This window comes from Nyctereutes procyonoides, unplaced genomic scaffold (genome assembly GCF_905146905.1).
Source record: "Nyctereutes procyonoides isolate TBG_1078 unplaced genomic scaffold, NYPRO_anot_genome, whole genome shotgun sequence".
NCBI lineage: Eukaryota > Metazoa > Chordata > Mammalia > Carnivora > Canidae > Nyctereutes > Nyctereutes procyonoides.
Window position 1 is genome coordinate 45,664,009 of NW_026575020.1, and position 25,934 is coordinate 45,689,942.

Genomic DNA, 25,934 nt, shown 5'->3' on the forward strand with positions numbered 1-25,934 from the left:
TTGGTTTCAGCATGGATTGTGATCTCAGGGTCATGGAGTAGAGCCCCTACATCGGACTCGGTGCTGAGCACAGAACCTGCTTGTCCCTCTTCTTCTGCTCCTCCCCCTGCTCCTGTTCTCTCTCTCTCTATCCATCTCTAGAGTGAATAAATGAAATCTTAAAAAAAAAAGAAAAGAAAAGAAAATGAATTTGACACTTGGAAGAGTGGCATGTTGGAATGCACACGCAGTGGTGGTTTTGTAGAATTGAAACAAGTGCGAAGAGCCCAGAGGTCTACCTTTAGAAACTCTTCATCCATTCCTCACATATAAGAACCACAAGTATAATGGAAATAAATCGGCTTTGCTCCTAAACTAAGCTGAATCCCAGCATTGCCTCTTTCTGGTTGTGTTGTACAAAGTATGTTAGTTAATTTATGCTTTCTTTGCTTTCTTCTGATACAAAAACATGGTAACTTACCTTCACACAGTTGCTGTTAAAATTAAGTAAGATACCTATACACACAGCCTGGCATATAGACATTGAATAATTGATACTTCTCTTCTAATTTTATATACCTTCTCCAATATGCACGCATACACACACACAAAGAGGAAGATCAAATTTGTGACTATAATACTATATATAGTAAAACCTTTACCTATGTAAAATGCTTATGGACAGTGTTTCTCACTGTGTGGTTCCCTAGACCCCTTGCATTAGAAATACCAGGAGGACTTCTTTGAAAAATATAAATTCCTGAGTATCCAAATTTACCTAATCAGCCACACTTTCACAGATTCTGTGTTATTAAATCTGGAGCTCAAGGATCTCTGTTTTTCACAGTCTGTTTTGCTCACTAAAGTTTGAGAAACACTGCCCTGAGGAGTTACTTCAGATGTTTTATTCTTATATTAAGAGTTGTCTTTTCAGTCTTTTTCACTAAAAAATCCCAAAAAACCAGAACAAAACAAAACATATTTTCGAAGAGTTTCTTTTAAAAATGTGTTTAGTTAAATGCTGAATTTAACCTTTTCTTGATGATTAAGAGTTGTTACTATGAACATGAAAAGCTGAACTAGACTCTAATATATCTTAGGTGACCTACTGGAGATGTAGCAGTTTGCTCCTACACCGTGTACCCAAACCATTATAGTTTTTCTGTTCTCTCCTTTAATCACAGACTCATTTGTCAGTTTTCACAACTCTGTTTTTACCATTACAGTTCTTCATCTCCTTCTAGTTTGAACTTAATGACATGGACTTAGAAATCACATCTGTTAAAAAAAAAAAGAAAGAAAAAAAATCACATCTGTTGACCTGGTTGTGTAATTTACCAGGATGTTCTTTTTATATGCTACTTTGGTATCTCTCAGCAGAGTAAGGGAATACCTAGACCCAGATACTCACATTTCAGAGGCCGAATTGACTTAGCCATGTCTGTGCAAGGTTATAAGAAATAGTGATGGTACTTTTCAATAGAGCTTTTTCCTCTCCTTTGTTTCCCATTTCCTTGTAGCTCTTGAAATGATTGTTACCTCCTACAATGCATTTCTTTTTCATTTGAGGACTAATATTTTCTAGGGGAAAATAGAATCTTCCTAGGAAAATTATAGCATATGCTACAAATGTGGATAATTCTCAGGAAGGTTTTTCTATAATTTTCCTGTGAAATGGTTATTAGTAGGCCTCATCTGTATAAAAAATTCCTATTATGTGTTCTTTGATGTACAATTTAACTTGTAAGCTAATGAGCTGACCCTCTAGTTTCTTTTTCTTAGTAGTTGTTTTTGTTAGGATCTCAATCATAGAAAACAGTTATCTAAACAGAAAGACATGTAGTGAAGGGTTATGATAGCTTTCAGAATCTCCAAGAGGGCCTGAACAATGCAACCAGAAACTCCTACCACCCTGCATACCTGAAGGAACACCACTGCCTTCTTTATCTCTGTTGCCTCCAAGGAATCAGGTGCCTTGACCTTAGGGATTTCCAGAGAGGTAATCTCTCCACGTACAGCATTCTCTTTTTTTGTCATTGAAGGCATGGGAGGTGGGATACCTGGGTGGCTCAGCGGTTGAACATCTGCCTTTGGCTCAGGTCATGATCCCGGCATCCTGGGATCAAGTCCTACATCGGGCTTCCTGCATGGAGCCTGCTTCTCCCTCTCTGCCTGTGTCTCTGCCTCTCTCTCTGTGTCTCTCATGAATAAATAAATAAAATCTTTAAAAAAAAGAAAAAGAAAAGAAAAGAAGGCATGAGAGGTTAGGTCTATCCTACTGTAAAATCCTAGGCTATATATCTGTACCTTAACTCAAGGGAATCTGAGAAATCTAGATTTTTGGCTTTCTAGCCATGGTAGTATAGGAACACAAATTGGAAGAGGCTGAGTAAACCAGCTTATAGTGTCTGCTTCACTTTGCTCTTGAACTTAATAGTTTCATTCTTTCTACTCTGTTAATGAATGAATGACACCATCACCCCCCCCCCCGCCCCAAAAAATAACACATCTAATCAGAATGGTATTCAGGAAAAAAACCCAATCAGTGAGTCTTTATGGGCTGTTATGAATATATCAGTGGTGACTTAGTCTATTTAAATTTAAAGTCTTTTCATATTTCTTGTAGATTTCTCAGTGCTGTGAGTGGTGTTAACTAATAAGTGATAATCTTTTTTATTCTTAATGTACTTACAGCTGCTCTGGTACTTAGGGATTAATAATTGGTTTCTATTGGTGATTTGAAGTATTTCATAATTTAAAAGTTGATGTAATTTTTATCAATCTAATTAGCACAAATATAGTTTTGTAGATGATTTTACTTTATAATTCAAGTAATTTTTAAACTATCACAGTACAGGTTATTTTTAGCAATTACTTTATAATGATTTATTATTAGGATAGTGGTAATGTAATGCTGAAATGAATTTCTTTAAGAGTAGCCCTTTTGAGGGGGATCCCTGGGTGGCTCAGCGGTTTGGCGCCTGCCTTTGGCCCAGGGCGCGATCCTGTAGTCCTGAGATCGAGTCCTACGTCGGGCTCCCGGCATGGAGCCTGCTTCTCCCTCTGCCTATGTCTCTATGTCTCTCTCTCTCTCTATGTCTATCATGAATAAATAAATAAAATCTTAAAGAAAAGAAAAAAGAGTAGCCCTTTTGAAATCATCCAAAGGTAATAGTAACATATTTCTACTTCTATATTTGCCTTCATTTGTAAATTGCAGATACAGAATGTTATTTTTTAATAAATATTTAATAATATTTTTCTATTATAAAATTTTGTCAATTCATATTATTTTTGATGTGTTTAATTATCAGAATGTTCTAATTATTATAGTCGATTTTTTAAATTAAAATATAGTTGACACACAATGTTATATTAGTTTCAGGTATATAACATAGCGGTTTGACAAGTCTACATTATACTGTGCTCATCACAACTGTAGCTACCATCTGTCACCATAATTTTTACTATAGTACCATTTACTGTGTTCCCTATGCGTAATAGGAGTATGTTTAGTTTTCAGAGCAATGTAAGTGGATAGTCAACAGCTTCTGGGTGAAAACTTTCAATGAGGATAAACTTTCGACTTTGTAGCATAGCCTATTCCTTTGTTGAATAGTTTTAACTATCAGTATTCTAATTTACATGGATGGAAATCTCCTCAGTTGCTCCCATCCGTTAGTCCTGGTACTGCCTGTTAAGCTGTGTGACATAAATGAACCTCCTCTTTCCCAGGGCAGTCCTTTATGTCCTGGAAAGCTACTATCAGATTGGCTTTTCTTTAGCTTACAGAACTTTATTTAAGACCTGTCCAATATCAAGATGGCACTACATCTGTGTTTTTCCCTCATGTTCTGTATCAAAATGGACATGAGGTTATTTTGAAATTACTTTTCCTTTTGATCCCTTACTGTCTCTTAGTGTTTCTCCCTTTGTAAAGATTTTATAGAAACTGTCTCCTATCCAAATTTTGCCACTGTCTAGTCCTATAGCCCTCCTAGTTTTCCGTATGGTTTTGCAAAGACTGCTATTAGTATTTTTATGTTCCTATTCTCATGTTCTTTTTTTTAAGATTTTATTTATTTATTCATGATAGTCACAGAGAGAGAGAGAGAGAGAGAGAGAGAGAGAGAGAGGCAGAGACACAGGCAGAGGGAGAAGCAGGCTCCATTCAGGGAGCCCGACGTGGGACTCGATCCCGGGTCTCCAGGATCGCGCCCTGGGCCAAAGGCAGGCGCCAAACCGCTGCGCCACCCAGGGATCCCCCTATTCTCATGTTCTTTTAGACTATTCCTATTCTCATGTTCTTTTAGAACTCAAATGTCAATTGTGTGGGCCTGGATTTTGAGTATATGTTTTTTTATAACTTATCTTCATAAGTCATAACTTACAACTTCAGTAATTCTTAACAATATTTATTCTACCCTTTCTGGTTTAGATATATTTTCCTTGATGGGGAAGATTAAAGGAAATTGAGGGTTGAGTAATTAATTGTTCTATGGGTGGAGGTAGGATGTTGTTAAACATGGCAAACTTTGGAGTCAGTTATACTTGAATTCAAGCCCTGACTCTGCCACCCATTAGCTGTATGACTTGGTCAAGTCACTTATTTACTCTTAGTAAGTTTGCTTATCTGTATTATTACTATTTTTTTTAATTCTGCCTCACAGGGTATTGTATGGATTGAATAATATGTATGTCAAGAACATACAGTTTAGCTCATAGCAGCTGATTCATAAGTGGAAGCTTATAACAGAATCATTTCTTTTGTTTTCTTTCTCATGAACTGGATCTGGCCTTTCCTTGTCCATCTTTTTATTCTAACAATATCCAAACAATCCTTTATGCTGTTTTAGCAACATAGCTCTTCTCAGCTTGGGCTCTGTTCTTCCTTGACAATATAATTAGAGGGTTTTCCACTCTTCATCTTTGATTATGTCCTTGTGTCTTTGTATGTTTCTTTTTTGGATACAAATCTGTCTTTATCAGAAAATTCCTGGTATGTCCATATTTATTTATTTATATTTTTCCATACATTTGTGATTATATAAATTACTTATTAATTTTTAATCTGTACCCTTAAGCTATATTTCCTCTTAGAATGAAATTACCAATCATTGGCTCATAGCTTCTTTTCTCTGCATTTTTTTAAAAGAAATCTGTTGCCTAAAATATGAAGTGAAAATTTGACTTTATCCAGCATTCCTGTTAGAGTGGTGGCCCACAGGAGGGTCACACCAGGGACGCCTAAGATCTGGGGTGGAGGAAGCAATTCAGTAAGATGCAGTCTGGTAGCAATCACTAAGTGAAGACTTATCAGACCCTAAATACTAGGGTGATGAGCAATAAATAATTGTGTGTCACAGGAAGGGGATGGAGCCTGTTAATCCAAGGGAAGGGAATCTAGGAGCAGATGACAGGCAGAGTTCTAGGAGGGCAGGTGGCCAACATCAGGAAAGATGTTTAACAAGGACAACACACCGTAAAGTAATATTTTCGACAGATCTTTATGGAATAGAGGTATAGATGTATTTATAAAATGGCAGAATTAACACTCAGAACTCTAGGCCCTAAAGAACTGATAGTGCCATACTGGTCAAGAGCCAGGTTCTCTTGGACAAAGAGTCAGGTTAAAATTCCATGCTCATTCATTTGTAAATTGTATACCTGAATAGATGAACACTTTTTGAACTTTTATTTCCTCATATGTACAGTAATTATAATAATGCCGTAGGGCTGAGAGGAATACAGAAATGTTTGTAGAGTTTCTCTGTGTGCCTAGCCCTTACTGTTATAAGATGTCAGTATGCATTGGCAGTTACTTTTTATTTATTTTGAAAGATTTTATTTTTTTATTTAGCACAGTATGGGGAGGGGCAGAAGAAGAGGGGGAGGGAGAGAGAGAGAGAGAGAATCCCAAGCAGAGTCCCCACTCAGTGTGGAGCCCAAGGTGGGGCCTCATCCCAGGACCCTGAGATCATGACCTGAGCTGAAATCAAGAGTTGGATATATGACTGACTGAACCACCAAGGCACCCCAGTTACTTACTTTTTAAATATCATTATCCTTACCACCATTGAGCTCTGTAACATTCAGTATCATATTCTGCATATAATCCTCAATATTTAAAAAAGCCTCAAAGAAAATACATGTTTACTTATCATAAAATTACATGGGCTAGCTTACTTCGCTTTGGATGAAATGATAGCACGTTATTGTGATCAGTTCGTATTTATTTGAAACTTCAGTTAATGGTTATTGTCTCTTTGTTTAATAAATAAAATTTTTGATACATAAAATCTTTCAAAATGTTAAGTCTGTATAAATGGAGAAAATAATAAAAGGAATCCTAATAGGGTGGAAAGGTTGGCAATCACTTGGTTTAATAATCTCTGATATCCTTTTTAGCTGGTATGTGGTGGTTCTAAAAGTTGTGTATCACTTTCATTTTTTTTTAAGATTTTATTTTTAAGTATTCTCTATACTCTACACCCAACGTGGGGCTCAAACTCACAATCCTGAGATCAAGAGTTGCACCCTCTAGCTGAGCCAGCCAGGTGTCCCAGATATCACTTTTAAATGTAGCAAATACCATAGACGTTACAGGAAAAAAAATTATTGTCCATACCTTCTGTTATCTTCCCCAGAAAACTCACCAGAGTTTTATGCCACAGTTCCTAGAAAGTCTTAAGTTTATGCTTAATTGACCCTTTCTTCTTACTTGCTTATCTGCCTACCTGCTGTGGAATGTAAGCAGTTCAAAAACTGTCAAATGTTGAATGTAAATGCTGAATAGTATTGGTATCAGTCATACTTCTCAGTCACAAAGCACTGTAAAAGGCAAAAGGTAAATATCCATGCTCTTAGTGACTCAGTGCTCTTAGTGACTCTCCAAACAGGAAATAAATTATAGTATGGGATAATAGAAGGCTCAGCCCAGAATATATGTTGCCATTATAATAACAGAACTTATAATACTCAACCATGTTTTTTTCTCATTATAGAAAATTATGTGCCCAAATTGTTGGATTTAGCCCACAAAAGTAATAAACATATGGCTTGACAAAGTACTCCCTCTCTGATGAACATTTTAAACAGCAGAGGGCAGAATGTTCCAAAGGGCATTTTTTTTATTATAAATATATCATCTTATTGTCATTTTTTCTTTCATGTCACTGGCTACATTAAAAATAAATATGACCATTTTGAAATTGTCTCTGTGTATGAATGATTTTGTTTTGTTTAGATGACATAATGAACAGTGTTCTGATATATATCAGAGTTGATTCAACATCTGTGTTTTCCTTCCTTTCTGCTTAATGTCAATATTTCTGGCTTCTAAAATGATTAAATTTAAAAATTAAAACATATAAATATATCTATATCATTTAGTGAATTTCGCAAGTTCACTTACTGAATTAAGTAAAGTGAGAGGACAGAGGTTTGATATGTATGTCTTATAGCTCAGTATGCTCTTTTATGTTCTACTAATCAATAAAAAAATTCTGAAAGAGCCACCTGCCATGAAATGATCTTTTTCAAATGTTGAGATTATAATTTAGAAATAGCATCACACATTTGGGAAATTTTACTCAGGGGTTAGGTAATAGAGTCAACATATCAAGTAAAAACTGTATATAATGAAAGTAATTCTCAGATATCTTTTAAATACCATTCATGGCATCCATTAAACAAATGCTGCTTCTTGATATGTCCAACCTGCCAGTTTATCTTAATCTTTTATTACCCACCAGATGAATAGTTATCTTATGTGTAGAGGCCACATTATATGGTGTTTAGGAATATATTTCTTTCTCTTTGCTTAGTCACCACTCTGCTGTTGCAAATTGTAGTTCTAATCTGAAGTGGTAGTCGTTCCTAGGAAAGGAAATTAGAAATCTGGCCAGTGATTGGAAAGGGTGCCTAAGTGACCCAGTTGGTTAAGCAATCCAACTCTTGATCTCAACTCAGGTCTTGACTTCAGGGTCATGAGTTCAAGCCCTTGTGTTAAGCTCCATGAAGGGCATGGAACCTACCTGAAAAAAAGAAAGAAATCTGACCAAAGCGTGAATTGCTATAACAAGTAGGATGGCTATTTCTTACTTCTGTGAGAAAGAGGATTTCATATACTCACCTCTTCATAAGTATTACCCTACCTTTAAATGCTGCAGAATTTAGCGCTGATATTTACTCCTTAGAGGAAGCTTATAAAGAGGGAAGATTTAAAAAAGAATACAAGTAATATAAAACTCTTTATAAGTTTTAGAATGGTTTACCTAAATTAAGTATAAGGGAAATTAAAGATTAATAGCCAAGTAGCACCTTAAATCTCTCTCTCCCTTTAAATGAAACCCTCTTTTATAAAAGCAAAATGAAACCTATGTATTTTGTTTCTTAAAGTATCTCAACCATGTCCACTTCCCAATCAGCTCCTTTAGAGGCATAATCAATGATAAAATGAATGTTGGTGGAAAAATGATTATTTCTCAAATTTCACTTTTTTTTTTTTTTTTGCAAAATTATTTTGGAATCCTTTTAATGCGTATCAGCTCAGCTTGATTTGGGACAGACATGGACTTGCCCTCTTTTTTCTAAAGGTATCGAGTTCTTGGTAGTCTAAAAGTAACAACTAAAGAGAATTTGCCTCAAAAATAACCATTGGGCAAGACAATATTTGATTTTAAAACTACTAGAGAGAAGAGGTTATCAAGGAAACAGAATTTGAGATATACTGTCTGTGGAATTTTAAAATCTAAGATAAATGCTTATTTTTAAGTTTGTCCTACAGTTTTCTGTTATGTGAGATAAAAACTAGTTGAAAGTAATTTGAAAGAATTTCTTTGCACGTTGTTTAGTATTATTCTATTAAAATTGCTTATTCTTCTTTATTTCCAAGTTATAATTTTCTAAAGATATGAATAAATCATATTGGGGTAGTAGAATATTAATTACTTTAACATAATTATCTTAAGTAATCTGTTAACATTAGTCCACAGCATCTCTGTTTACAGTAATCTTGAAATGGCTCCTTGCAACAAATACGTGCATTGCAATGAGACCATACATTCAATCAAACATAAAAAACTAGCCTGAAATATATTTTTTCTTAGGGGCCATTTTCTGTCCGTTGACTTCTATGGAAATCTATTTTCCCTTTTTGTCTTCACTGTTTTGCTTAATTAGGTATTTTTAAATAAGATAACAGATTTTTAGAATTTCAAGACTTTACATTATTTTATTTCTACAGTTGCTTTAGGAAGAAGTAGAAGATATGTTATTACTCAGACTTTACTGCTGATGAGTTTGAGGATTGGAATTAAGTGACTTACCAGGGTTATGTCTCATAATGAACTAAGCCATTATTACAACTACAGTCCGAAGACAAGTCAAGGGTGTGTCCTTTCTATTAAATTGCAGTCCTTTTCATTCACATTGTACTGAGGTTGTCATCATTTATGAAGATTAAAGTATCATAAATCCATACCTAACAAATACATAATTATACCAGAATTACTCTAAAAGTCCCACATAAGAGAATATTGCAATAAATGATTTACCTAATTGTTTTTGCTTTATTCATATCTTAACATTTCATTAAATACGCTGTGCTAGGAAGGAAGCATACATCAATATGACACAGAACAATTTCATGTAGAATTGCCTTATCTAAATAGATAGCACCAGTGGATCATGCTTCCAGCAAGCCTAATGAAACTTGGCTCAGAGCTACATCTAGAGTACCACAAGGAGAGTACCATAACCACTGCTCAATTCATGCATTGACACTTTTCCTAGTTTTCTCTTCTCCCATGATTCTTTTTTGACACTGTCTTGCTGTCTACAAGAAGGGTAGGGCTTCTTCTGGATTCCTGGATTCTCACAGGAGAAACTGACATGAGAAAGGTTCTCTAGGGCCAGTAGGGAAAGAAAGGCCTTCAGAAGCATGGGGTGGGACAGTAACCCTGTCTCACCAGTGATTGACACAAGGAATTTCCTTGATCATAAGTAAAGGCTATGGGCATTTTCAGGGAAGTTAATGTCTTTTGAATCTTTCTGCTTCTAGAAGGAATACAGCAGGTAGTTGGCCTATCTTTGAAATTAATATCATTTTTACTATATCAGTCAATTGATGGTTTTCTAGGTTTGGTGTATCTGAAGCTACCATCTGAATAAAAGACATGTAGTCTGGTTTTTAATATCTCTAAGCGTTTAAAAATAAATTTTCTGCTATCACATTCTAGACAGTTCTTTACTTGTCACTGTCTAATTTTACCATTTAACCCAATAAATTATGAAGCTACCACAAGTATGTCTTAGCTTACTAAAGTGTTATTAATCTTTTTAGTTACCTCGGTATGTGTGTGTGTGTGGTTTTGTTGTTGTTGTTAATTTACTTAGTTACTGTATTTTGCAATATTTATTTACACACTTCTGGTTTAGGAATTCAGAACAGAAAAATCTGAGGAGGAATTAGTAAGAGAGGAATTTATAGCTTTAAGGCATGAAGAGCTTACAGCTTTTTAATATAAATTGTTCCCAGAATCCATGTCACTGTTCCTTATATGGCGCTGCTTTTTTCCTCTCGGTTGCTATGACAACAGCAGCACTGCACCATTCATCAGCTCTGGACCTGGGCTGCATTGCTAGCCTTCCGTGATACTCCTGAATGTTAAGAACATCCGTGAATCATTCACTATGTTAATGCTGCGCCATTAGAAACCTAAGAACCAGTTTTTCCAGCAGTTTGCTCTAACAGAAGGGTAAACTAAACTGCGCCATAGAGAAAAATTATATAAAAATATTTCTTTTTTTTTTCCTAAGGGAATCATACAATCTATATTTGCTGCAGTATTCTGAAAGGACAAGCTTCTGTCAGGCAATCTCATGAAAAGAGCTCGTCTGTGTAATCTTTCTTGAAATCATTAGCTGTTCAAAACAAATATCATGTTGCATCTCTGGATATAAAAAGAAGCAGGTGATGTTGTTAGGGGTTCTAAGCTCCTTTGGGAGCATCACTTGTGCTTTGGGACTGTAATCAACATCTGCTGTAAGAAGTATCACCTGTAACGCACAGTAAGTTCTGGGCAGTGTGAAGAGCTGGCTGGAGAAGATTAAAGTGTGGATCATTACTGACGTCAGATCTGATAACATCATGACCATTGAGTAAGAAGAAGCCTTTCAGGTTTCCAGGAGAAAAGCCTATATAGTATTGACTAATGAGGAAGAAAAACTAAAGCCTGTGAGTATGATGAGTAGAGTATTTGTGTGTTACATGGATTTCTGAACTCTAAGGCCTACTTTGAGATTTGTAAAAAAAAGAAACGCAACCTAAGAGAATTTGACACTTAGTTTTTAGGGAAGCCATTAAGAAATATCATTAGGCACATTTATTTAATTTTTAATTGTGTGTTATTTTACTCTGTGTATATATGAATCTTTTAAAATAGCTTCATATTTTAAAAAATATTTCGTTGTGAAGAAAGATACTAATTTTTTAGTGTAAATGTGACAGGTTGCTTTTTTTGTTAGATTGTGATTCCAGAATAGATTTCTGCTTCTTACTGCAATATCCTTATAAGTGAAATACATTAAAAAAAAAAAAGTAACAGTATGAGAACCTAGAATTGTTTAAGCCTGCTTCCTTAATACATCAAATCTTCCTTATTTCATTAATGGGGTGCTTACAAATGGATGTTCTTGCACAGTTTAAGGAATTTTTTTTTAGACTTGACATTATTTGCTAGTTATGTTGATTTATATTGTCTATTTTCCCAATTGAGAAAAGTAAATTATTTAACATTCCTGTGTTTTTAGACCATTTAGTAATTATTGGATTTATAGATTGAATCTTCTCATAAGACTCGGATCTCTTTTCTGGCTCTTAATTATTTTCTCTTTTTAGTTCTTCAGCTAACCATGGTAACTTAGAAATGTACTAAAAGTAGGAACTTTGGTTTTTCAAAATTAGAATATTTAAACTAATGTTCAGCTACCTCACAAAAGAAAAAGGCATTTCATCTGGGCTTATACTTTCAGTTAGTTATCTTCCTGAATTACTCTTCTTAAATGCACGTTGTTCAGACAAGATATACTATAGGGAAATAACTGTGTTCCTTTAATTCGCACAATTAAGGGGGAAAAAAGATTTTTGGTTCTTTGTTGTTACTTCATTTTGATTTATATTCCTTCTTCCATTTTTGAAATTTTTGCCTATTGGCCTATACATATGACTTTGCCCAATGTTTAAGAAACCTTTAAATAGGGAGAATTGATATATTAAAGAATAATAAAAGTACTAATCACTTATACTTACTGTTATATCTGTCTTTAATGAAAGGATTTTACATTTATTTGAAAGCCTGTAATGAATAAAGTAAATTGAATATTCACACCTTAGCCATTGCCTTGTAAGAAAATAAGAATTTTAAATTGTATGTATATTTAGTAACTTGTACATTGTAAGTTGATACTCTTTTGACTCCTTACAAACATATAAATACAAAAGATTTTGTATTGTATTATCTCTGAAACCATAATTCCTATTAATAATAACAAAGATTAACTTGACCACTTTTTTTTAAAACAAAGATAGTATTTTTAATAACATATTTATTTATTTTAAAGTAATCTTTCTTGGCATATCCTGTGATGTTTTTGTATTTGGGGCCTTGCCCAATGGGTATATTCCAGAGAGGTTATATATAAACATATTTGTTCGTTTGTATATTGTCTAAATTAAAATACACCCTTGAAGCTCCCTACTTTGAGGGATTCTGCAATAAGTTAATTTGGTGAATCTATATATCATCTGTAAGAGCCATCTGGTTTTTTTCAGTATTTAAAGATTAAAATTACAGATTTAACTGGCAGCATGCTATGAAAAAAATTAAACCTCATGCTTTGGATTTATAGTTTAACCCCTCAGTTTCAAAATCTTCAGGTTTAGTTTCTGAAATCCTTTGATATCTTTTCAGTATTTTTTTAAAGATTTTATTTATTTATTCATGAGAGACACAGAGAAAGGTAGAGACATAGGCAGAAGGAGAAGCAGGCTCCTCACAGGGAGCCCAATATGGGACTCAATCCCTGGACCCAGGATCATGCCCTGAGCCAAAGGACTCAACCACTGAGCCACCCAGGCGTCCCAACATCTTTTCAGTATTATTCATATAACAGCTGCCTAAAATCCTAATTGATAGTAGGCATTGCTTTTATTTGGGAAGAAATGTGCTAGTAAATAACTAATATATAAAATTTATAAATATAAAAGGCTTAAGTTTCTTCCCTAATTTCTACTGACTGAAACTTAAACATGTCATTCAAATAACACTTGTGAATATTCGTTAGTACCACTAATAAGGCTTTACAAGGAAATAGGTGCTTCATTTATGTCCAGATCTACATTAAAACTTAACATCTCACATTGGCGGTTATTTTAAAAGAATGATTCCTAGTTATTTTATTCTTATGGGAATCAAAAGTCATAGTATTTCTGTGATAAACATGTCTTCATTATCACTTCACATTATCTAGTAAAACCTTTTAACCACTTGTCAGTGTTGCACCTTAGGACATATTAACTTCTCTGAAGTCTCCCTTCTATACAATGAAAGAAATAATGCCTTTTTGCAGTGTCATTGCAGACATTGAGAAAGATAATATATGTAAAGGATTCAGTATAGGACTTAGCACAAAGAAAACATTTTCTAAGTGATTCTCTTTTCTACTTTCCTCTCCATTGACCTACTTCAGTGGTTCTTGGGCTTTTCCTTGGGAGTGGCTTTAAGACAGAGGAATTTGAATGCTTATCAGGGGGGTGCGGGATGTAGCTTGAAGGGCATCCAAAAGCAAATGTGGAGGGGTGCCTGGGTGGCATAGTTGTTTGAGCATCTTGGTTTCAGCTCAGGTTGTAGTCTCAGGGTGGTGAGATTGGATTTGAGATTGGACCATTCGGCCACATGCTCAGGGGATTTTCTCTCCCTCTCCCTCTACCTGTCCTGCTTATTCTCTATCTCTAAAAATAAATAGATAAATCTTTAAAAACAAGCAAAAGCAAATGTGGAAATTTCCTGAAACTCCTTTTTTTCCCTTTTAAAATGGTGTACATTCTACATTTTTTTATCATAGAAAATATTTTCCAAAAATGTCTTAAACTCACTTTTCAGGAAAACATGCTACGTTTCTTCCTATTAATGTGCATGTCCCAACATACTACTTCCTGTCTCTATGGATTTCTAAATGTAAAACATAACTACTTAGATCTCTTGGTCTGGGTATCATTTTTAGGAAATAATGATCGTGAAATAAAATAAGCATGTATTTCTGAAGAAATAGATTGAGAATCAACAGACAGGGATGAAAAATAAATCTGGTTAAAGCTGAAAACTTACTCAGTTCAAAAGAATGAGTGGTGGTATGGAGCTGGGTCAAGCGGTAGTGAGATGAGAAAGGAACCTTCAAGCCAGAGATAAAGAAAAATGATAATGGAGAAACTAATAGTTTAGCATTTTTAAAGCTGTGAGAAGTCCTGCAATAAAGGGACCTATTTACCTATTTTAATCTAGCACCTCTCAAGCTTATTTTGACAACAGATCCTTTTTTTTCTTATACAAGTCCAGCAAAATCATGACAAGTAAGTGTTCCAAGGAGCATACTTAGGGAAATAAATGACTGAAGGAAGTTATGTTATTTAGAAGGAAAGAAGATTTGGTAACTGTACAGAACAAAGTTTGGCAGGAATCATTTCGGCACTGCAGAAGATTATGGAAGAGTGACATTTTACTCCTATTCCTCCCCAAAATTGTGCTTTAATATGTTAGAGATTAGTTTTTGTTGTTGTTGTTGTTGTTGTTGTTGTTGTTTTTTAACGGGAGGAAAGATGATCATGTGGATTAGCAAATGGAATGAGAAAGTGACTTGAATAAATACTTGAAACAAGAGTGTATAGGACACATTCAACTGTTAGACAAGTAAGTTTGTCTGGAACGAGGATTTCATGAAGGATGCTATGGAAGAGGATATTAGGACCACATTGAAGAGGCCTTTGGGGTGATGGTAAGCTAAGATGGTAGCAGTGGGAAAGGAACAAGGAGAGAAAGGCTTTAAGAAATAAAGATAATTGGTGACTGACCAGTTCTAAGATCCAGGAATGTGGGAGATTTGTTAAAGGTGATGCCAAGTCTTTAAGAATGGGACTTGATGACTAAGACAACTGATTCTGGAAGAATGAGGCACTTTGAGTGAGTTCAAGGTGACTGCAGGATATGAGTAGAAATTGTGATTCCAACACTTAAAAAAGGTTTTAAGATATAAATTTGTAAGTTATAGAGAGTAGTTAAAACTGTTAGAGTAGGTAAAAAAACACTCTTGAAAATGAAAGTAGAACATATAAACAGAAAACGTGGGAAATTAGTATTTCATGAGCATTTACTAGACATTTCACCGTAATTTATTTGATTATTTTTTCTGTAGCAGTTTAAATTATTATGGCCCTGATTTTATAGATAAAGGGGGGGAAAAAAACCTAAGCAGGTTAACCATTAAGTAATTTAAGCATAAGAGATCAGGATTCCAACTGAGGTCTTTCTCTAACTTCAGTACCTACTCTCAGGGGTCAAGAAGTAAATCTTTTTTTTTTTTTAATGATTTTTTTATGTTTTTTTTTTTAATTTTTATTTATTTATGATAGTCAGAGAGAGAGAGAGAGAGAGAGAGAGAGAGAGAGGCAGAGACAGAAGCAGGCTCCATGCACCGGGAGCCTGACGTGGGATTCGATCCCGGGTCTCCAGTATCGCACCCTGGGCCAAAGGCAGGCGCTAAACCGCTGCGCCACCCAGGGATCCCAAGAAGTAAATCTTAAGGAATATCCACTTATGGGAAAATCCATCTTAAAAGACAGATAAGGGGATCCCTGGGTGGCTTGGCGGTTTGGCGCCTGCCTTTGGTCCAGGGCGCGATCTTGGAGTCCCCGGATTGAGTCCCGCGTCAGGCTCCCGACATGGAGCCTGCTTCTCCCTCTGCCTGTGTCTGTCTCTGCCTCTCTCTCCTCTCTCTCCCTCCTCTCATAAATAAATAAATAAATAAATAAATAAATAAATAAATAAATAAATAAATAAAATCTTAAAAAAAAAAAGATGAGATGAATAAGGAGCAGTCTGAAAGATCCTGGGAGAACCACGGAGGTAGGGATCCCTGGGTGGCGCAGCGGTTTGGCGCCTGCCTTTGGCCCAGGGCGCGATCTGGAGACTCCGGATCGAATCCCACGTCAGGCTCCCGGTGCATGGAGCCTGCTTCTCCCTCTGCCTATGTCTCTGCCTCTCTCTCTCTGTGTGTGTGTGTGACTATCATAAAATAAATAAAAATTAAAAAAAAAAACCACGGAGGTATTATGGAAGCTGAAGTTTGAGGGGGTTTCTAGAGAACATTTAATCACCATTTTCAAATTCACTTAGAGGTCAAGAATACAAATTCATATGGGACCATCAATCTATTGTAGTTAAGTGATTCAGCTTTTTGTTTTCCGAAACTGTGGTCCAGACTCTTAGCTGTAGTGATCTGCATTAGACAAATAATTGTATTATCTTTCTTTGAAGAGGAGAAAGGGATAGAAGCTACCCTAAAACAGGTGGGGGTGGAGATGGGAGAAGAAAGCATCTAATGAAAAATGCACAGCCAAATATGCTTCTTGGAGTTCTAGTTGTTATTCTGGTGTCTATAATATATAGTTGCAAAAAGGACTTTTCAAGACTCTTGAAGATAAAATAAGTTTCTCTTCATTTAACATCACCCCAGTGAATTTCCCATTTTTATTTTAACATAGTTAAAGCAAGATGACTATTTTATGTTAATACTGCAGTATGGTGTAGTAGTTCACATTCTGCCACTTACTAGCTTTGTGATACTGGATATGTTCTATAACCTCTCTGTTTCATTTCCCTCATCTGTGAAGTAAGTACAACAGTCCCCATAGGGTTTGTAAGGATTAGATGTGTTTTTACAGGCAAATGCTTTAAACAGCCTTTAGTACGTAGTAAGTTACTCAGTAGAAATAATTGATGATGATATTACTTTATTGGTGATTCCAACACCCCATTTATTTCTCCCTGTACCTTTCTTTACTTTTCCAGTTTTTCCTTTGGTAATAAGGGAAACTTTTTACTGTTTGTAATTAGGTCATTAAAGTGATTGGAGAGTAGTTAAAGCTCTGATCAGAAGGTTTAAAGCATGCTTGGATTTAGAAAACATCTTGCTGTCCGTAGTGGTGGATACTAGTATGGACTTTTTCTCTGGAACACTGTTAGAGTAATCACTAATGTTCAGAATATTTCAGTGTGAATTTATGTTACTTCCAGTAGAAATTAGTTTCATGTTCAAACTAAAACAATTGATAAATGTTTTCCTTCTCTTTGAAAGAACCTCCTATCCCAAAAGTCTGAACAAACAAATATATTGTCATTTTAATATATAATGAGAAGATTAGAATCATGGTAAAATTGTACATTCAGTACAGAGTTGGCTTTTGGTGTTAGCATTTATGAGAGATAGAAGTTTTAATTATTTAGTTGTATAGATTAGCATTAAAGGCTATAAAACATAGTTTGTGGACTCTGTTACCAGACTGCTTGGGTTTGAATCCTGACTGACATTCATTAGTTTTGTGTACTTGGGCAAGTAATTGAACCTCCCTGTGCCTCAGTTTCCTCATCTATAAAAAAAATAGGTAATAATAATATCTATTTCATACAGTTGTTGTGAGGACTAAATTAGTAAAATACTTTGTACAATTTCAGATCAAAATTGCCCAATCATTGTTAACTTTTATTATGATTTAGTATGTGTGTAATTTAGGGCTTGTGTCCTTACAAGGCAGAAATGGTATCTTCTTTATTATTATATTCCCAGTCTTTAGCACAATGCCTAGAATACAGCAGATATTCATAGTAGACGTTCAATACACATTTGTTGAATAAATCACAAAACATTCTGACCTTACATAGCGCTTCAATGACATTCTTAGCTTGAATACTTTCAGCAAAGCAGGCCAAAGCAGATAACCCTGTATAATGTAATATGCTTTTGCTCACTAAGGTTTTAAGTGAAGTCTTGAAAGTGCCTGACCTACCATTTTGTTTATTCAGCAGATGGATGATGGTAAACACTTATAAACTGAGGTTAGAATAAGTATGACAACTCAGGTTCTTCCTCCTCACCCTGATTCTCAGGATTCTCTGAAGTTCTTATAGTGCCTAGAAAAGAAATAGCATTCTTTATGCCAATTTTGGCCTGGTTTAAGAACTTCCTATTGAAAAGTTGCTCTGATGTATGAGGTCAGCTTACTTAAGTTCAAGGCAGGGGGCATACTACAGTTCTAAATCTCTCATTTTTAAGTACCAGAAAAGGTCACGTTTAGTTTGGCAAAGCTGAGGTTAAAAATTACTTTTTTTTTCCCCCTCACCACTAGGTCTTCTCTTTTGTTGTGTAATTCTCCTTATTATACCAAATGTCTGATATTTTCTGCACTTCCTCTTTCTGGGGATAAATCCTTGCCTTAATGAACAGTCTTTAGAGCTATGTTAGTATCTAATCTGTTTATCTTAGATCATAAACTATGAGCTACTTCTTCTAACTTAATTTTATTTTGATTTTAACTATATAATTTTTCCTAAATTATGCCTTGGATTTTAAAAAGAGTTGTTTTTTTTTTTTTTTTGGTTAATGTTATCTGAAGTAGTTTTGTTTTATATTTATATTTCTAGTATTCCTTTTGACCCTTTGCTTCTCAAATAGTTTATTGTTATGAATATAGTTAGTAGAGCACCAGGTATTGTTTGGAAGTGTTGAACCACTAAATAGTACATGTGAAACTAATATTGTACTGTATGTTAACTAATTGGAATTTAAGCAAAAATGTAAAAAAAAAAAGAATATAGTCTGTAGAATGTCAGTAACTCCCTTTTATGGAAATCTTTTCATGTATTCATTTCCTATTCCATCACTGTTGAGGTCATCTCTGTCCTTTTAAATATGGACACTGGCTCTCATCAGTCACCATAGTAGATTGACAGGATTTTATACTCTGTGTTTTATTTCCAAATCTAAATCTTGATAAATTGTTGCCTTGCAGGCATTTTGTTATCTGAGGATGTTCAGTTAGGATTCTGAGTCCAGTCTTACATTCTCATCTGCATTCTACATTTAACTGTGCTCTAAGCAAGATGTGTTAGCTCTGCTAGTAACAGGAGAAGCTTTCTTAATAGCCTTCACTTAACCACTTGCATGATTAATTAATATTCTCCATTCCTTTTTTGACACCTCTTGACTGTTGGGATAAGGTGGATATTACAGGCCAGTTGGCTACATTCTGATTTACCCATGTACTTTTGTTATCCTATGGTGACATGTACTTATTGAGAGGCAGTTAAATTAATGCCTTTGTACTTCTTATTATGATCATATAACTAAATCTTATATATATTAACTAATGAGATATAAATGCAACAAAGAGGGGCAGCCCTGGTGGCTTAGCGGTTTAGCGCCAACTTCAGTCCAGGGCGTGATCCTGGAGACCTGGGATCCAGTCCTATGTCCGGCTCCCTGCATGGAGCTTGCTTCTCCCTCTGCCTGTGTCCCTGCCTCTCTCTCTCTCTCTTTCTCTCTCTGTGTCTCTCATGAATAAATAGATAAAATTAAAAACAATAAATGCAACAAAGAGGACATTTATAAGGGTACTATTTCTGGAAAACTATATTAAAAGACTTGGAAAAAATCAATTAAAATGTCAGCAAAGGTAATTTGCTTTAAAAAGTGCCTTAATGAATTTGGGTAAAAATGCTGAGGGGGATAAGATTGATGGTGTTTAAGGGTACAAACGTGTAAAGAGTGGTAAATATGCCATAGATATCTAATGCATAGTATAACGAATATCAACAATAATAGATAATTATGTGACAAATACTGCTACATCAACAATCAGAATATATAAATGTATCAGTAACACACTACAAACTTTAAATTTATACAGTGTTACATGTCAAATTTATTCAATTAAAAATACTTTAAAAATTCATCTGTACTTAGGTTGTCTAAATTTGTTTTATTTTGTTTTTTAATTTTTTTTAAAGATTTTACTTACTTGCTCATGAGAGACACAGAGTGATGGAGACATAGACACAGGGAGAGAAGTAGGCTCCCTGTAGGGAGCCTGATGTGGGGCTCAGTCCCAGGACTCTGGGATCACAACCTGAGCCAAAGGCATACGCTCAACCACTAAACCACCCAGGCGCCCCTAAATTTATTTTATTTTAAAGAAAATGAATATATTAAACATTTTAGCATAGTTTATGCCAGAAAGAAAAACTATAATTCATGTTCAAACAGAAAGGCCTTGGCTTTACATCAGAAGTTTGGTGAATAAATGTACATTTATATTTTAAGTTAAAGTTTCATATATATATATTGTTTGCAAATATTTTGTTCAAAAAATTTTTTTAAACTGATCAGCTACTAGTTCCTATCACTGTAGGATCAGAGGACTTCTAGTATATATTACCATTATATATTTCAGTAGCTCTGACCACATTTGGGAGAATCATGAGAAGAGCCAAAAATTAGTGTGGAACAGACCTGTGAATTCTGGTCTTATCTGTATAGGACTTAGGCCCACATTTAACTGTGAGTGGGGATTTGTGCTTAGCAAAATGTCACCCCTATCCTTTGAGCCTAAATGCCATAAGTCAAAATAGAGAGCTAAAAAGAATATTCTGTTCCTTTCGGTAGAAGTGCATACTTTAAGGTAGTTTACAGAAGTAGTTAAGTTCCTGAACTTTGTAGTCAAACATACAAAGTTCCGTTTCCAGCATTACCACTCATCAGCTGTGGACTTTTTACAAGTTATTCATACTCTTCTAGTTTCAATTTCATTGTTTATGAAATGTATGTAATAAGAGTAACTGCCTCATAAGAATGTTATGAAGATAAGCAAACAATGTATGTCAAATGCCTGACATCGTATATAGTGAGCACCATGTAATACCTATGCTGAGACCATTAGTATATGCTCACATACATACTTTTCAATGATCTTTATTATTAATAGTGTAATTAATTTTGAAAGCTCATAGGAAAATAAGTGATAAAACTACTAAATCTGAAGTAGACCTAGGTACAGACACACATAGCAGCAGCTAGCAACAAGAGAGTTAGTGTTGTATCTACTTGTTTTAAGTCCAATTAAATTGAAAAAATAAATTATAGTTACCATCTTCTATTTCCCTTATAGTAATTGATGTCTACACAATTACAAAATAGGAAATAAAATCTAGAAAGCTATTTATATTTCTCCTTCAGTATTAAAGAGAATTATTTTTTCATCTTAGCCAAATATTTTTCTCATTAATTAGTGCTGTAAAAGATTTATTATCTTTTGTTAGCTGTTTTGTTATTCTTTTTTTTTTTAAAGGTTTTATTTATTTATTCATGAGAGACAGAGACACAGGCAGAGGGAGAAGCAGGCTCCTCACGGGGAGCCCGATGTGGGACTCGATCCCAGGTCCCCAGGTTCACGCCCTGGGCCAAAGGTGGCACTAAACTGCTGAGCCACCCAGGCTGCCCTGTTAATTCTTTTCTTAAAAGAAGTCCGTACTTGACAAGTACTTTATAAATCTGTTAATTTACTGCTTACAATTCAGGGGGCATGGCCTAATCTAACTTATAATTGAATCTATATAATAATAAAATGTTTTCTTATGGGTATTATTACCAAGCAATTCTACATATCTTTGTTAAGAGCAAAATTCGTTTTTCTGCCATGAGGCTTCCTTGAGAATTTAAATTGCTGATGTAGTACACTTGAAATTATATTAAAACACTAAATTCAGAACCACTTGTAATATATATATATATATATATATATATATATACACACCTCAGTGCAGCTTACATTGATATGCACAAACACCACTAAAATCTATAAATAATTAATAATCAGTTTATTTTTCAGAAATCTGAAAACAGAACATTAACTTTATACCTTCACATTAGTGGGAAAATGAATGTAGCAAAGTTTATAAGATTCAGACAACATCAATGAAGAATAAGCTTCAGGTGATTAAAACTGAGAAACATAGAGCAGATAAGAAGACACAAAATACTGACTAGAAATTAAAAATCCAGGAAAGGTTTTTCAAGAATTGTGATGAAAAAGAATTTACTTAAAAGAAAATAGCTCTAACCAAAATGCTTTGGAATATGTTGTGTTATAGCAGTAGGAATAGAAGACCAATTCTCCACAGTGCTTTTTTTATCTCACAGCATAGTTTGATAAAGTAAAATGTTTAAAACCACGAAGAATGTAATTAGTGCTATATAATATGCAGATTAAAAATTGGTCATAATAGAGATCTAGATTAAGAAGAAAATCTGTAGGGAACCCTGGGTGGCGCAGCGGTTTAGCGCCTGCCTTTGGCCCAGGGCACGATCCTGAAGACCCGGGATCGAATCCCACGTCGGGCTCCCGGTGCATGGAGCCTGCTTCTCCCTCTGCCTATGTCTCTGCCTCTCTCTCTCTCTCTGTATGACTATCATAAATAAATAAATAATTTAAAAATAATAATAATAATAAAAATCTTTAAAAAAAAAAGAAGAAAGTCTGTGGCTATAATGGTCGAGGGTACATAAAATAAAAGCTGAGGGTATGAGGTAACTGGGTGATAGACATTAAGGAGGGGACATGATGTAATGAGCACTGGATATTATATAAGACTGATGAATCATTGAACTCTACCTCTGAAACTAATAATACACTATATGTTAATTAATTGAATTTAAATAAAACATATATTTTAGAAAAAGCTGTCAGGGAAAAAGAAAGGGGAAAAGGAAAATTTCAGGTTCCTTTGTAGACTGGTTGTATGTTTTTGTTGTGTTTTTTTTTAAAGATTTTATTTATTTATTCATGAGAGACACAGAAAGAGAGGCAGAGAGAGACACAGGCAGAGGAAGAAGCAGGCTCCATGCAGGGAGCCTGATGTGGGACTTGATCCTGGGTCTCCAGGACCATGCCCTGGGTTGAAGGAGGCGCTAAACCGCTGAGCCACCAGAGCTGCCCTGGTTTTTCTTTTTGAACAGTTGCTTCACCTCATGATAAAAAGGAAGGGGGGATAAAACTTATATCTCTTACTAAATATCACATCCTCATTACTTTTTCAAACCAAATTTCTTTGTTTTTTCTCTTTGCATCAGTTGTGTGGATTTGTGTGTGAATTGGCTTCATCACAGGACTGATAAAATATCCAGGATTAATGGATGTTCAAATCCAGTGTAAACAACTTACTTTTAAGACTTTTTATATGATGTTATTTCATAGCTCTTACATTCTGAAGGAATTGGAGATCATCTGGATTAGTGAGCTTAGAGTATGGTCTACAGACTGGCACCACGAGCATTACCTGGAAACTTTTTAGAAGTGCAGATTCTAAGGCCCCACACCAAACTACTATATCACAAACTCTGAGGTTGGAGTCCACCAATCTGTGTTTTAACAAGCCCTCTAAGTGATTCTGATGCATGCTGAAGTTGACATTTACTTAGCTAGACACCCTAGCTTCTTTCACCAGACTGTTCCAAATAGAATTACACACCACTTGCTTTTGAGATCAATTGGAAGAGGAACTCTTTTTTTTGCAGGCAGTAGGTACCTTTGTATTGTATCTAGAACAAAATGCTATCCTATGTGTGTTAGGCTGCTTGGCTATTTTCTCTGTAGTTGAACAGCCTGGATATGGTTTTGGGGACAACAAAACTACTCTTTGCCAGGGTTACACATCAAGTTGGCGGTACGATTGACTTTCCTTGTAGGGAAGAACTTCAAAGCTCTTAATTACTTGAGCCTGCTTTACATTAGGATTGGTAAGGATTAAGTGGATTGGCCAGATTTTCCATAGAAAAGAAACATATATCAGTATTTCCATAGGAGTAATAGAGACTGAGGTGACATTACCATTGCCATTTGTTAGGCTCCAGTAAGCCTCTTAAAGCTGAAGTTTTGGCAGTTCTTTCTTAATGAGTTCCTCAGGATGGCCTATTTTCACGTAGCTGATTTTATTCTTTCTTGTGTCAAAGAAAGGAAAAGAACCAAACATTAGAAGCTTAAAAAAGGCAGGACTGTTGGGAAAAGTGATACATTTATTTTTCTGTCTTTTTCATTCTCTCTACCCTGTGTTTTTTTTTTCAATTATCTAGAGATTAATATAATTTTTAAGTGGATACTTATTCCATTTTAGTACACCTCGTAATACAGATTGTGCTATGAAAATGTTACTATAACTTGGTCTTTGAAAGTTCTGTTATGGGGTGCCTGGGTTTGCTCCATGGGTGAGTGTCTGCCTTGGGCTCAGGTTGTGATCTTGGGGTTCTGGGTTCAAGTCCCACATGAGGCTTCCCATGGGGAGCCTGCTTCTCCCTCTGCCTGTGTCTCGAGAGCCTCTCTTTGTCTCTCATGAATAAATAAATAAAATCTTAAAAAATATATATGTGTGTATATATACATATATATAAGTTCTGTTATTTATTTGAGAATAAGATAAAAGTGACTTACTTGTAATGTTTATTCACAGTTACTGCACTGACCATTTATGACAGAGATCAGCAAACTTTTTCTTTTTTTTTTTTTACTGTTTTCAAGTTTTTATTTATTTATTTATTTTTTTTTTTTATAAATTAATTTTTATTGGTGTTCAATTTACCAACATACAGAATAACACCCAGTGCTCATCCCGTCAAGTGTCCCCCTCCGTGCCCGTCACCCATTCACCCCCACCCCCCGCCCTCCTCCCCTTCCACCACCCCTAGTTCATTTCCCAGAGTTAGAAGTCTTTATGTTCTGTGTCCCTTTCTGATATCTCCCACACATTTCTTCTCCCTTCCCTTATATTCCCCTTCACTATTATTCATATTCCCCAAATGAGTGAGAACATACACTGTCCTTCTCCGATTGACTTACTTCACTCAGCATAATACCCTCCAGTTCCATCCACGTTGAAGCAAATGGTGGGTATTTGTTGTTTCTAATGGCTGAGTAATATTCCATTGTATACATAAACCACATCTTCTTTATCCATTCATCTTTCGATGGGCACTGAGGCTCCTTCCAGAGTTTGGCTATTGTGGACATGGCTGCTAGAAACATCGGGGTGCAGGTGCCCCGGCGTTTCATTGCATCTGAATCTTCGGGGTAAATCCCTAACAGTGCAATTGCTGGGTCGTAGGGCAGGTCTATTTTTAATTCTTTGAGGAACCTCCACACAGTTTTCCAGAGTGGCTGCACCAGTTCACATTCCCACCAACAGTGTAAGAGGGTTCCCTTTTCTCCACATCCTCTCCAACATTTGTTGTTTCCTGCCCTATTAATTTTCCTCATTCTCACTGGTGTGAGGTGGTATCTCATTGTGGTTTTGATTTGTATTTCCCTGATGGCAAGTGATGCAGAGCATTTTCTCATGTGCATGTTGGCCATGTCTATGTCTTCCTCTGTGAGATTTCTCTTCATGTCTTTTGCCCATTTCATGATTGGATTGAGCAAACTTTTTCTTAAAGAAACATAATTTAGGCTTTGTCGGATAAAAGATTAAGTCAAGAATATTATGTAGGTGTTTATATAACCATTAAAATGTAACTGCTTAAAAATTTAAGATCATGGGTCATTAAAAGGTAGATGGCCACATTTGGCCCACAAGCCATATAACTTATGATATAGAGAGGGTCCTTAGCTATTTACCCTTCAAACTTTGAAGTGGCAGACTTCGGTGATTATGTCATATATTAATTATGTAATTTCACAGTATGGTTACACAATAAATTCGATCAATAAATACTACTTCTCCAGAATATTTTAAGAATATAAATGTCCCTCTTCAAACAAATTACCAAGCATTCCAGATTATAGATTTAATTTCATGATA

General features: G+C 35.2%; 1 protein-coding gene across 5 annotated transcripts in view; it reads left to right on the top strand.

Moving 5' to 3' along the window:
• TANC2 (tetratricopeptide repeat, ankyrin repeat and coiled-coil containing 2) overlaps positions 1–25,934 on the top strand; it is a 366,267-nt gene that overhangs the window by 145,884 nt on the left and 194,449 nt on the right. The window lies entirely within an intron of this gene.